Consider the following 14,127-nt stretch of genomic DNA (forward strand, 5'->3'; position numbering starts at 1 on the left):
CATTTGCCCTTATCCTTCCATCTTATCTCACACTGGTTCCTTCTACCTTATTACCTGAGAGATCCTCGTTATCTGCTGTGTAACTGACAGCGACAGAGAACATTCAAAGCAACGGGTCAGAGATGATAGAGAGAGAGAGAGAGAGAGAGAGGGGTGTTAGGAGTTTAGAAGTTACCTTCAAGAAGAAGGAACAGCCTTGCTGCTGTTGTGGAAGCATCTGCTTGACATGACTGTCTGTCTGGCAATTGGTTCCCTCATTATACATTCCCCTCACACCTCCCTTTAAGATACAACATCATATTTGATAGCAACAGAAACCATCACCAGCTCTAGCAAATGAAAATGTCATAGATGATTAGGAAAAGGTATTGCTTTGAAAAGTGGCCCCTGACCTCTGCCCCTTAACCCTCTGAAGAGGATTCAGTCTCCAGGTACAACACAGGCACTAAATAACAGCCAATCCTCTTTGGCCTTGACTCCCTCTTATCATTGTGACCAAAATAAGACAAATCACAAAAGATCTACTAGCTTCATAACATATGTGAAAATAAATCAATGTGTTGCGGATGCAAACACTGAAGCATTGGAACATTTAATTCACATTTCATCCTAGGAGAAGTGCGAGATCAGACTCCCTTCTGCCTATTTTCAATCTCCAGTATGACACTGTGAGCCAATGTATCAGACTGAGGTGAATACAGGATCAAATGAATGAAGTCAAGCCAGTGAGGTGGGAGATAAAAACACCTGCCCATCCATCCCTGGGAATGCCCTGTAGACAGACAGATGTTGGTGCCCTGCGATGGCCTCTGTGATATAAACATGCTGCTGGCAGCGGATATGTTTCCCTGTTAACCTGCTTCATCTACCCTATACAGAACAGATAAGGACAACAGGAAATGGGTTTTCATGGTTTCTCCCATGCTATCTCAATTACCGCCTGATTTCATGGAGCTGCCCTGTGGATGTGTAGAAATGTAATGTAATGTTAGGGCTTCATTTGCCCATTCACCTCACATTTTAATTAGAAATCCCTTATCAATGTTCAAGAGTGAGTTTAATCAAATATTTTGACTACAGAGTATGTATCCCAGCTAGCCCATTTGGTTCCTTGGAAGTTGTAGGAACGTACATTTTTGGTTTCCAATTGGTTTTTTCCTGATCAGTAAAAGTTTTTTGTTTTTTTTAATGGTTCTTAGAACGGAAGTGAACATTTCACCTGTTCTGGGAACACTCATTTTTTTTTAGGTTGCAGGGAGGTTCTGAGAACGTTTTATTATGGTTCCCTGAAAGTTTTCCGGGGAGGTTTTATTAACATTCTGAGAATGAAATGTACACGTTATTTAGAGGTTTTTGAATAACATCCTTGAATCCTTTACTAAATGTTTCAATAAGACTGATAGCTTAGGTGAACTGTTTTGAACTCCAAGCACAGATAGGACACAGAAATAAATTTGCTTAGGCATTAATCATGCAATAAATTTTTTTTTTATTGTGGTATGGCGTCAGTGAGATTTTAACCTATGATCATTTGTTCTCTATCCATGGAATGAATCCACTGCGCCACCAGGATGGAGTTAGCATGCAATGTTTAACTCATACAAAGCTGTTACTTTTAGTCTATTTCAAAAGACCCAATTTCAAAGGAAACAAGCACTCATTAAGATCAGGTGTGGCCAGTTAGTGGGCGTGGCCAACACACCTGAACACACGTAACAAGATAGAGGATAGAGAGAGTTTTGTTGCTGCTGAGAACGGAATGTATGTTTTAAATAATCCTTGAACATTACTAATGTTTTCTTGTGGTTTCTATGGAAAGTTTTGACTTTAAATATAATCTTGAGGAAACTTGGAGAAATCGTTATGCTGAAGTAATGACATTTCCACAGAAGAATGTTATTTCTTAACGTTCTCTGAACTATTTAAGAACATTCCCAATGTCAAACCAGTTGGAGGACGTTCCTAGAACACTACCAAACATTACATGAAATGTAACCATGTTTGAACTTTTAGTAAACATTCTGTTAAAGTAATGAAATACCAAGAAAATAACTTAAATGTACTGACAATGTTCCAAAGCCAAGCAACTATCCTGAACCATTCCCAGAACATTGTGGAAGGTGGAATGCAAAATAACCATAGGACAACAGCGCGCTCACCAGTCTCAAGAAACATATGGTTCTCAGAATGTTATGTGCTGTCTGGGGTTGTAACGCCCTGACCATTGAGAGCTTTAATTCTCTATGTTGGTTAGGTCGGGTGTGATTTAAGGGTGGGTTATCTAGTTGATTTCTATTTCTATGTTGGCCTAGTATGGTTCCCAATCAGAGGCAGCTGTCTCTGATTGGGGATCATATGTAGGTAGCCATTTTCCCATTGTGCTTTGTGGGATCTTGCCTGTGAGCATTATAGTAGCTTCACGTTTCATTTGTTCGTTTTGTTCTTTAAAGTTTTCTATTCCAAAATAAAGGATGGAAACATACCACGCTGCATCTTGGTCCACTCCTTATAACGATCGTGACAGCGGTATGTGTGTGCAATATGCTATAACTTTGTTTGTACTTGTATTATAAAGCTGTAGGTCAACTGTTCTCTGCTAGAAGTGGCTTTGAGCAATGCCCTGTAGGAGAGGCTGAACTGCACTCTTAGAAAAAAGGTCCTATCTACAACCTAAAAAGGTTCCTCGTCTGTCCCCAAAGGAGAACCCTTTAAAGAACCCTTTTTGGTTCCAGATGGAACCTTTTTGGTTCCATGTAGAACCTTTTACACAGAGGGTTCTAAATGGAACCCAAAAGAGTTCTACCTGGAAACAAAAATGGGGACAGAACCCTTTTGGAAACCTTTTTTCTAAGAGTGTATAGAACCACTTGTACCACACTTTATGAGAGGATATTTAATGTCAGGGGATGAAGCGATCAACCCAGTAAAAATGGATGCTTCCTGAAGACAGAACAGAAATGTCAAGGATGGTGTCAAGGAGAGCTGGCACTGCAGAAAGAGCTCATCAACATACCACTGAATGACTCTGCTGAAGCATTCTGCCAGGTAGGCACAGATAGAACAATATTCAGACAAACTTTATGTGTCGGAAATACTGGTTATGTTTGAAAACAAGTGCAAAACGTGTCTCTCATGAGCAGAAATCTCATATCTGATCTCTTATGTGAGCACTAAATTGCAGGGAGATTGTATTTCATTAAAAAATTACAATAAAAGCCAGGCTTTCAGGGATCAAGAGCGTATAGTATTTCAAGACATCAAAGGAAAGCAATCATATCACCGTGATGCTACAATGTATGACACAGTCGTCTCAGCTCTATCAAATCAGCAGTGGAACACATTACTTAAATTCAGAGCCTTATTCACAATCAATGGCATGTAAAGCTCTAAATGCAGAACAGGTAATCCTTATTACAAGCATCAACTACAGTAGCCTACCATACGCTACACTCTTAGAGAAAAAAAAAACCTAAAAGGGTTTTTCAGCTGTCCCCATAGTATAACCCTTTGAAGAACCCTTTTTGGTTCCAGGTAGGACCCCTTTCGGTTCCTTGTAGAAGCTTCTACACAGAGGATTCTACATGGAACTACATGGAATTGATATTGAACTGTAGCTTTGAAAATGAAAGGATAAATGTAGACTATCTCTTATTGAATGTCTCCTGACAATGTCTAGATGGCAAGTTGTTGTTTAGGTGTTTGTGTAAAATGTATGCGCATGTGAGAAATATATTTTATTCCCATGGAGTAAGCTTATTAGCAAGATTTCAAACATAGAATCTTTACAAATATATAACCACTCTCCACTGCACGGTATGAGGTTAAGGGATAAAGTTCATGTTGATTTGGTGGATAAAACTAAAGACCAGTAAAGATTGCTGTCATATAATATCAATGTTAACATAGCTTTTAAATCGAATATGATATGTCTATTGAGCCTCTCCTTTAGAGTTTAGGCCCCTTTAAAAGATTCATCAAATATTTATCCAACCTCTTAGAGTGCTGTGCATTGCAGTTTTATGTGTCGATGGAGTTAAAATGAATAAGAAAGATGAGGGTGAGTGACAGGCAGAGTCATTTGGTTCTGTATGTGATGTCTATTACCTGCTGATGGGACAAACAGCTCATTTGACCTTCTGTTGACACATAATTCTCAGATCTATGTCTGCCATGACTGCCATGTTTGGGAGCCCAATGAGAGCAGGGTCTCATTTTTGAAAGTGCCCCGAGGACAACAAATTCAACTAATTAAGCACAAACATTCCAATAAATAAATCATTCAAAACTACAGGTTACAATAAAGAAAAACTACAATTTCAATACCAGAATAAATGTTAACATTTAATCAAAACAAATGAAATTGTAATTTAACACGTTTAGCATTAGACTCCCAAACTGCCCTAGTGCCACTAGGGAAACAAGACACAGGGAGTTCTGCAGGTTATTCAAAAAATGGTGGGCATTAAAACTGAAGGTGGATTTACCTAATTCGTTGGAGACACTAGGAACCTCAAGAGTTAACCAATGTGATATAGGGGACTAATGAGGACCAGCCAACCATTTTATACAGGACACAGTCACACAGTAATGTGGAATAAGTCAAGGGGTATGAATATTTTCTAAAGGCACTGGTTGTTGTTCATCTGAAAAATTATTGCGAGAATTAGAGAACAAGCTATATTTACATTGCGTTCGGAAAGTATTCAGACCCCTTGACTTTTTCCACATTTATCAACGTTACAGCCTTATTCTAATATTGACAAATTGCTTTCTCATCAATTTATGCACAATAGCCCATAATGACAAAGCAAAAACAGGTTTTTAGAAATTTTTGAAAATTGAAATGCTTACCTGTATAGTAGAGTCTAGCTAGCTAGCTAAACAATGAACAATAATCTCAACTGCATGAATCTGCAGGTAGCTAACCAACCAGGTTCAATGTTAGCTAGCTAACATTAGGCTATAACTAGCTAAGCAAATGGCTCTGAGATCCAAATAATATTACTACACAGATCATACACTAGCAAGCCAAGCCAGTTAACGTTAGCTAGCCAACAGTACACTTTAACTTGAAATGAAAATGACTTTCTGACAAAATTAGAATGTGTAATATCTGAAAATGTAGCTAGCAAGACTATCTTACCCGTATACATGGATGGACGCTTCTCCCTCTCTGTCACGGATGCCATGGTTGCCCTTAGTTTGAAGATGTAATCCGAAGACAGGTGTTTTCTCCATCTCCTTAGCTATCATACTGTAATTCCACCTATTTCAAAACTTGGTCCTCCACAAAGTGGAGAGCAACCCTTATGCAGTTCTACTATGCAATATATTTAGAAAAAAGCTGAATTAGACAGGATTATCTATACATACTGACCAGCTCAAATAGACAGAAACGTGCTACATGGCAGACCTATTATCTCAGCCAATCATGGCTAGCGGGAAGGTTGCTGACTTTTTCTGTGGTAAACTAACTAGGCTTGAAATTTAACAATAGTATTCATATTTACAGATTGCATACACGTTTGTTATGAAGGCACATGAAAGTTCACATGTTCCAGAAGGCATTTTGATTAAATAACTAAGTCTGTGTTCAAATGGCTCTCCTGTGAAGTAGTGACGAGTGACATACGCCTAGTTTCCTGAAACGAGTCAGAAGTCTGTGTACATGACAAATAAACTTTGATTTGTTTTGATTATGTCTAGGTCTAAAACCAGATTGGTGCACATTAAGAATAGAGTGAGAAGTAAACAAGTTCTTAGCTGTGAGTTGGTCAGGGATTCTAAAACTTTTGAAAAGCAGGATAATTTGTCAACTGGACCTAAGTAACCTAAGTCAGGAGGATCTCCTCTATGTAGGGGAGGACATGTGCCAGTTTCCAGATCTTAGGGAAAACAGCAGAAACAATAGTCAAGTAAAAAATATAGGCCAATGGTTCTGCAATAAGTGGGGCAGAGAGCTGCAGTAAGAAGCATTGGTGGAAAAAGTACTCAATTGTCATACTTGAGTAAAAGTAAAGATACCTTTAATAGAAAATGACTCAAGTAAAAGGGAAAGTTACCCAGTAAAATACTACTTGAGTAAAAGTCTAAAAGTATTTTGTTTTAAATATAGGTAAGTATCAAAAGTAAATGTAATTGCTAAAATATACTTAAGTATCAAAAGTATAATTAATTTCTTATATCAAGCCAACCAGACGGCACAATTTTCTAGTTTTTTTTATTTATGGGAAGCCAAGGGCACACTCCACACTCAGACATTATTTACAAATAAAGCGTTTGTCTTTAGTGAGTCCACCAGATCAGAGGGAGTGGGGATGACCAGGGATGTTCTCTTGATAAGTGTGTGAATTGGACCATTTCCCTCTGCTGCTAAGCATTCCAAATGTAACGAGCACTATTGGGTGTAAAAATGTATGGAGTAAAAAGTACATTATTTTATTTTGGAATAAGGTGAAGTCAAAGTAAAAGTTGTCAAAAAATATAAATGGTAAAGTACAGTCAAACAAATACTTCAGTAGTACTTTAAAGTATTATTACTTAAGTACTTTACACCACTGGTAAGAAGAGATCAAGTGAATCAGCCCCTATGGATTTTTTTTATATCAAACTTTGGCAAGGCACTTAATACATTATAGAAATCAAATGCTTGAAATGAAAATAAAGTATGCAAGTCTTTTAGAGCGTAATTTTCTTAAATTTGTTCTGAGGTGACTAAAGGACTCCCTCTAGTGGAATGACCTGCATTTTTTTAAACTTTCCTTTCACATGGGTGGCCAGCTGAAGCAAAATCGTAAAAAAGAAAAACAGTCAATTAAAATGTTGTCTAGTATGGGACCAGAGGCTGTCAAAACCTGCTGGGGCAACGAGGGGGTGGAGTTGTTTAAAAGATTCCAGAAGTTATCTGGATTACAACCACTCTCAGATACACAATTCAAGAAATATGTTGATTTTGCTTTTCTAACCAGAGAGAGACATCTATTTCTGAAATATCTGAAGGACTGCCAATCAGACATAGAATCAGTCAGTCTAGCCTTTAGCCCAAGCTAAATTTTAGCCCAAGATAAATGTATTTATTGTAATTTCTCAGACAATTCATGCGTAAACCAAGAATGATATATTTTACCCTGTGAGTGACGTGTTAGTGTATCAAGTGCTTAATTTATAAATCGGGAGGTGCCGGAACAAAAAGTGAGGGAGAGGGGGGCTAGAGAATTAACGAAGAGGCAACTCAAATGAAATTTGGTCAATTAAGCACTGAGAGTGTCTTTGACATAGTGCGTTCTGATTTATATAACTTTTTTTCCAGATGCTAAAAGCTCTTACATAGTAAGAGGGAAATTCACCTCATCCAAGGAAGATGTTGTGACTGATTGTTTGCATGGTGTCGTGACCTTGGTTTTCTATTCATTCATGTGAAGATTGTTATATTATCAAATACATTCTCTGTGTCATTATCATTACGTGATTAAACTAATCATGAAAACATGAATTAACTAGGAAGTTGGGGCACCACTGGAAAATGTTGTTTAAAGAGTTTCTATTTCCCGAATTTACCTCTTCAGATATTTTAATATCTTAGCGATTACGGTCACTTATCAATGTATTATTACCTCATCAGTCATATTCTGAATGTCGCAAATCCTTGGATATCTACACAAACCCTAGCACAAATTATGAATCAGCGATATACAAATTGGCTTAATTATTTACTTACTACCTAACTAAATCACACAGAATTACATTAACACACACACAATAGGTCATACATTGGTTACTAACATACTAACGTCCTTAGGGGATGAACCCAATATGACAGCTTGGTAGACAAAGGAAAGGGGTGGGCACAGATCAAGAGCGGGAAAGGCAGAGTGGACCCACGTACATACAGTTAATAACCACACTCATGGAAATGCTACCCCTTTTGCACATGAACAGCCGCTCAATCGAAAATAAATAGCAATTGACATATTTATGAGTGTACGCCTTTGTTGTCCCTCTCTGTAATCGCCGGTCCGTCTGTATGATAAAGTCAACAGAAAGTCTCCGGTTGTATTCCCCAGAAGTCACAAGGTATTTCATACCAATGATCATTTGACAAGGAAATATTCTCCAGAATGGATCTTTCAGAGAGTACCATTCGGTCGTTTGATTGGTCGTGTTTACCAGACTAAAGTACTTAAACAGCTGCAGACTGAATAATTGGTCTTTAGTTTGTAGATTTCATAACCATTTCAGCATGGGGATGATCCCCACGTTATCTGGTCTTGTCCTTTGGTAGAGTTATAGTTTAAACCATTTTGCAACATCCGACTCACGCCTTAGTCTGCTTGGTCTATAGAGGGGTAGATTTCTCAACCATTTGTAACGTCTTGTAACGCTCTGGGCGTAGTGGGTGCGAAGTCAGGCGCAGGAAGAAGAGAGTACAGGGTAGTGCTTTTAATTGCACACACGGCGAACAGAAGCCACCCCACGAAACACAGGGCGCACACAAAACAAATGCTCCAAACACGGGGAATCAAACAGTCCGGAGAAAAGCCCACGAACGAAAACACGTCAAACTCAAACGTGAACAGTAGCAACACAACACTGGCTAACATAGCCCGACTAATCAGCCTACACACAAAACAGGTGAAACCAATAAACAGAAAGGGGAAAAGGGATCAGTGGCAGCTAGTAGGCCGGTGACGACGACCGCCACCCAAACAGGAAGGGGAGCCACCTTCGGTAGGAATCGTGACACGTATTCAGCTGGCGCTGCACGTAACTGGTCTTTATTTGAATTGCCAACCATTTCAACATCTAGCTACTGCTCCATGCTCTCTGGTCTAATTAATATTTTGTTGGAAGGTTTTATACTGGAGTAGAAAAGGGGGGCGTTCCATGACACCGTGTAATGTCTGTGCTCACGGGGGATTGGCCACTGACTTGGTTAAGACTTCTGACAACTGGGAAATAAATACATTAAGAGATACCATTACGTTGTCCTACCTTTAGTTACATCACAAATTATTAACAAATTCGACAGGATTGTTCTTTGGTTTCCCACTGAGCACCCAACTGTCTGGATTTACAGAAATACTATTTCATCATTCAACCTTTTGATGTTAAAGTTTGGCCAAGTCTCTCTCTGTGTCCCACAGTCACACATTCCAATCTCAATACTACAGAGCCCAGAATCAGAGTATTTACGCTAGCCATGAAGCGGCCCACTCCACCTCTCCACCTCTGAGGGAGAAAAAGGGGCTGTAGAGCGGACCCACTATAACCTGATCCTTCAGGTCTTCACAGGAGAGTCATGACAATGGTCTGTCTAAAGCTGTTCCTCTCCCAGTTTAATTAGGCAGATTGAGAAGAGATGCAGGATGGTGAGAATGGAAGACAAAAAACATTCAATATTAATCCTAATTTTACTTATGCAGGAAAATAAAAGTAAGGCATGTGATATATCAGAAATTGTGTATTATAATTACTGTCAATTGACTGCATTGTTTGTATGGAATGTTGGCATATTGGTAGTTAATTAGAAATATTATTGGAATCATTACTCTACAACTGTCTGGCTAACTAGCTAAAACAGCATGTGTGATGTTTGTGAACATATGACAGATTACCCCAGCAGTCGGATGAACTACTGATGTCTCACATTCTTTATCTCTGTTCCATAGACTGATTTACCTAGTTTTAATCTTCAGAATTGTTCCCATTTAGGGATTTACAGTGTTCTCTGTAATCTGTGAGATGTTAGCAGGCAGCAAAGAGCAAATGCCATCCTGCCAATAGATGCAGTCAGAGTGGTTGCTGTGCTGTTCTTAAATGATGCAGACAATCATCAATAGGGAATATGGATGTCCCTAGATGACGCAAGCCAACAGATGCTCTTTGCTAGCCTACACACAACGTATAAAAATATCAATTTGCATGATTTAGGCTGCATTACACTTTAAACTAAATTGTTTCCCATTCACAGCTCGACTGACTGGCCCCTTACTGAAATGTTTTTATCACTGTGGTAGTTTGGGGTATTTATTTTGAAGTAAGCTGATCCAATTGCCTGGAATCCAAATTGGTTGCTCTACAGTACATTTCACTGTTGTTTGAAGTGAAACAATGGAGAGCACAGCACAGTGTTCAGTCTTGTTCAGTCAGGCTAACAGTCCAACCCCATTTTCCTCACAGTAAAGCTGTATTGTAGAGTCCTTCAGTTTTCATGCAGCTCTATTTATATTGGCCCCTTCTTCTTTATACACCTGTGAGATTTTAAACTCACCATGAAATATTTTGGTCCAGTTCACTATCATTCATTGCTTATGTTGATGTTTGAGAGAGCAGAATACTGCATGTCCGAGCTCATGGAATACAGGGACCCCTGGAGGTATTCAGATATATTGCAACCCTCCCTTTTCACTTCAGCACCTTGCACAGAAATCATCAAGCAACTCAAAACATCAGAACAGATCAGGGAAATTTAATGTGAACCATTGAAAAACAGAGTGAGTGAGTCATGAGTGAGTGACAGAGTGACAGAGAGAGAGAGAGAGAGAGAGAGACAAACAAGTCACACAAACATAATTATTTCCAGCATCCAGATGACAACTCTTCAGGATTGCAGTGTCAATCCCTTCTGAGCCCTGCTCTTTCCCCTGGGGAGCCAATATGGCTGCTGCGTGACAGAGGCTCTACCTCAGTGAAGCCATTAGAGCTGCGACTGGGACACCAGTGTTGCAATGCCATGGAGAGTTAATCCCCAAAGACAACATCAGCATTCAATTGGCTATGGAGATGCAGGATGGTGAGAAGGGAAGACAAAAAACATTACATTTAAATCAACATTAATCCTCATTTTAATTATGCAGGAAAACAAAAGTAAGGCATGTGATATATCAGAAATAACCATACAGTGCAGATATTAACAGCATGCAATTGTTGAATACTTTCTCTATTCAGTCTTATTAAGGACACAACTGTGTTTTTTTTTGTCTATATCAAATAATGTTATTTTAAGAAGTTATAAGAAGGCATAGAAAGATTTTACACAATGTGACATTTTGGAGAGGTTTGACCTCCCCCCATCTTAGTGCAGAATGTTAGGTGAGCTAAGGCTAAGCAGGGCCACACGAGTTGACTATACAACCTACATTTAATTAGAAGAGCCTCAACCTTCTAATATAACCAATTCAGTTTTACAGGGCTATTGGATGATTGTTTTTGCGAAAAAAAAATAGGCACTTTATGTATCTATTCCAAATTCTTATGACTTCTTTAAATGGGGGGACTATTGCTACGTTCACGTGCTAGCCGGAAATAGGAAACTCTGACATTTCCGACTTGGGAACTGGTTGTAGTTATACACGTGCTGTGTTCAACCAGTTAGCACGACGAACATTTCAGAGTTTCCTCGTTCCGACCAGCACGTAAAAGTGGCAATGGTCCCCCCATTTGAACATGTAATACGTATTTGGACAAATTCACTTATGAATAGGGCTACATTTAAATGTTTCTTATAGATAAATATCAAAAACATATGCATAACCATGGCAGCAATTGAAAGGGAACAGTTTGGAGATAATGTGAAATTATTAGACCAAAGGTCTAAGGCCACAGACTGAATCCAAACATAACACTACTGATTTTATGTGCATTTAACATTGACTGTACTTTTTTGCCGCATTTGTTCATAACGAAATGTGAAAATACTCTGCATACATTCACTAACCTCATAAGACTATTCCTGGAAAATGTGAGGAAGGTGCAACATAAGATATATTTTTTTTACAAGGGTTTGAGTGAGAGGACTAACTGGTGTCTAGTGGCCACACACCTCTCCAAAGCGTGCACAGTTCCTAAGCATTTCACTGCACTTATATGATTCAAAGAAAAGTCTTCAACTACAAGGTACTCTCCTAGCTGTTCCCTGTGCCATGAGGAACTAGAGCAAGCACACATGTAGTTGTTTCATTTGTAACACATCCCTGCATCCCCGCACTCACAATTAGGCTAGCCTACTGTTGTTGTTTACGCAATCCAAAAACGGTCCATTATAAATCGCAATCTAGGTCAGGTGAACATGGTTTGAAAGCTAATATTGCCAACATGACTAGGTAAGTTACAAAATATTATCTTAGTGTTAGGCTTTCAGAAGGCAATTCAGAGAAACAAGCTAGGTTTCCATCCAATTGGCAACAGATTTTCATGCAATTATTCTAAAATCTGCATAAAAACAAGTGATCAACACCTCCAGAGATGTGTTCCCATCAAATTGACTTGCTGCAGATAAAAGGCTGTGCTTGATGACGTAGTGCACATAAAACAGCGGTTAAATTCCCATGTTCAGAATAAAAAATACAAGTTAAATGGGTTAACATTTAACTGGTTTTCTCACCAAAAATGTTGCGTTAAATAGCGAGTGTGCCCACTGGTTTTGGCACATGCGTTCTAGCCAAAAGCCCCGCAGGGGTTCCCAAACGTTACCACTCAGGCTCCCCTTCCAGCGCGTGTGTGCCACGTCTATTTCAATGGGCACAAGCACTGTTAATGACCCAAACTGTTCACACCCCTTTTGTTGGTGGAGAGAACATTTAGCAGTTTTAAAGCTAATTTTATTGAAATTCTATACATTTTGCCATGTCTAATGTGTATTCATGCGATATTTGAGTGACTCACACATTACAACAAAGTCTATAGGCTAAAAAAAAAAAACGTTAGCTGACATGAGCTAGTTGATCAGGACAAACTGGGACCCCGTGCCACCCCTAGTTTGGGAACCACTGGGCTAGAGCGCAGGTATAGGCTACACATGATGACATTATTATTATGGACAAAAGAGCTACATTGTTTTTATTTGTCAAACGGGCAGACAAGCATCAATTATCATGTCACCAGAATAAGACCCTCGATATTTATTGGAAAGGAGCATGTGATGTTCATCATAATTTATTTCATCTGTAGCCTAATAAACTGCATGAATTTCCCGACGAGTCGTAGTGTGAGGACCACACAACATGTTTACTTCGATATGATGGTTAGCCTATTATATCAATGTTTGCAAATGAAAGCCTATTATATCAATGTTTGCAAATAAAAGCCTATTATATCAATGTTTGCACATAAAAGCGTTTCTACTGAAATTTCTCGCATAATTAATTTTACTGACACAAAAAGATCCCACCTTGTCAAGCGAATGTTCTGTTTCCATCTGGCCTATTCATGACATTTTTCATATGACATATACTTTACTGGCATAAAAAGGTTGAATCGAAACCTCGTTACAGATCGTCATTTTGGTGCACATAGAAAGGAGTCATGAGTGCATTCAGGTGCATGTGCCCCAGCAAATTTTCTTCACAATAAACAAACAGGTTCATTCTGTTCAGATCAACCCAGGGCATGAGCCATGTCATCTTGTAACTGTAGTACTGTACATCAAACATAGTGATCATAAATGTGGACACTGTATGACATGAGTTTTATGATTAGGAAATGTGAAGTTCAAGTGCACATTTGGAATCACGGATGTTTGGCTTGTTCTATGACAAGCAAGCCAAACATGTATAATCCTCAATATCTCATCTTTCAAAATACATAGAGTCATCTTAATTTACAGAATTTCCTTCACTCAGACAAAAAAAGTGCAAAAGTAGGCCTAGTCAAAGGTTTAGTACTTTCCACACAATGACTATCAAGCTTGTGACTCTACAAACTTGTTGGATGCATTTGCAGATAGTTTAGGTTGTGTTTTGTTCAATAGAAACACATGAATGACCATATCCCCATAGTGCAGCAGCAAGACACTTTGAAAGGCAGTGAACACTGCAGATGGGGGACATGAGCAGAACTCCGGAAGGGGAAAATGGTGTCCCTAGAAAAAGCAAGTACAAGATGGGTGTCAGGGATGAAGCGGCAGTATTATCACAAGGAGACGTGTACTTGGAAAATGGAGAAGGAATGGAGAGAAAAAAGGGGTAGAAGAGGTCTAAGAGAGTGAGGGAAGATGAGGGGGAGCTTGAGTCAGATACAAATGGTGGGGAAAAGGGAGATAGTTTGTCAAAGAAGAATGGTAGAAAGTGTAAGCCGAGGGAGCTGAAGACCAGAGGAGAAATGGAAGTGAACGAGGGGGAAGTATCGGAG

The sequence above is a fragment of the Oncorhynchus clarkii genome, chromosome 2 (assembly GCF_045791955.1).
Source record: "Oncorhynchus clarkii lewisi isolate Uvic-CL-2024 chromosome 2, UVic_Ocla_1.0, whole genome shotgun sequence".
Lineage (NCBI taxonomy): Eukaryota > Metazoa > Chordata > Actinopteri > Salmoniformes > Salmonidae > Oncorhynchus > Oncorhynchus clarkii.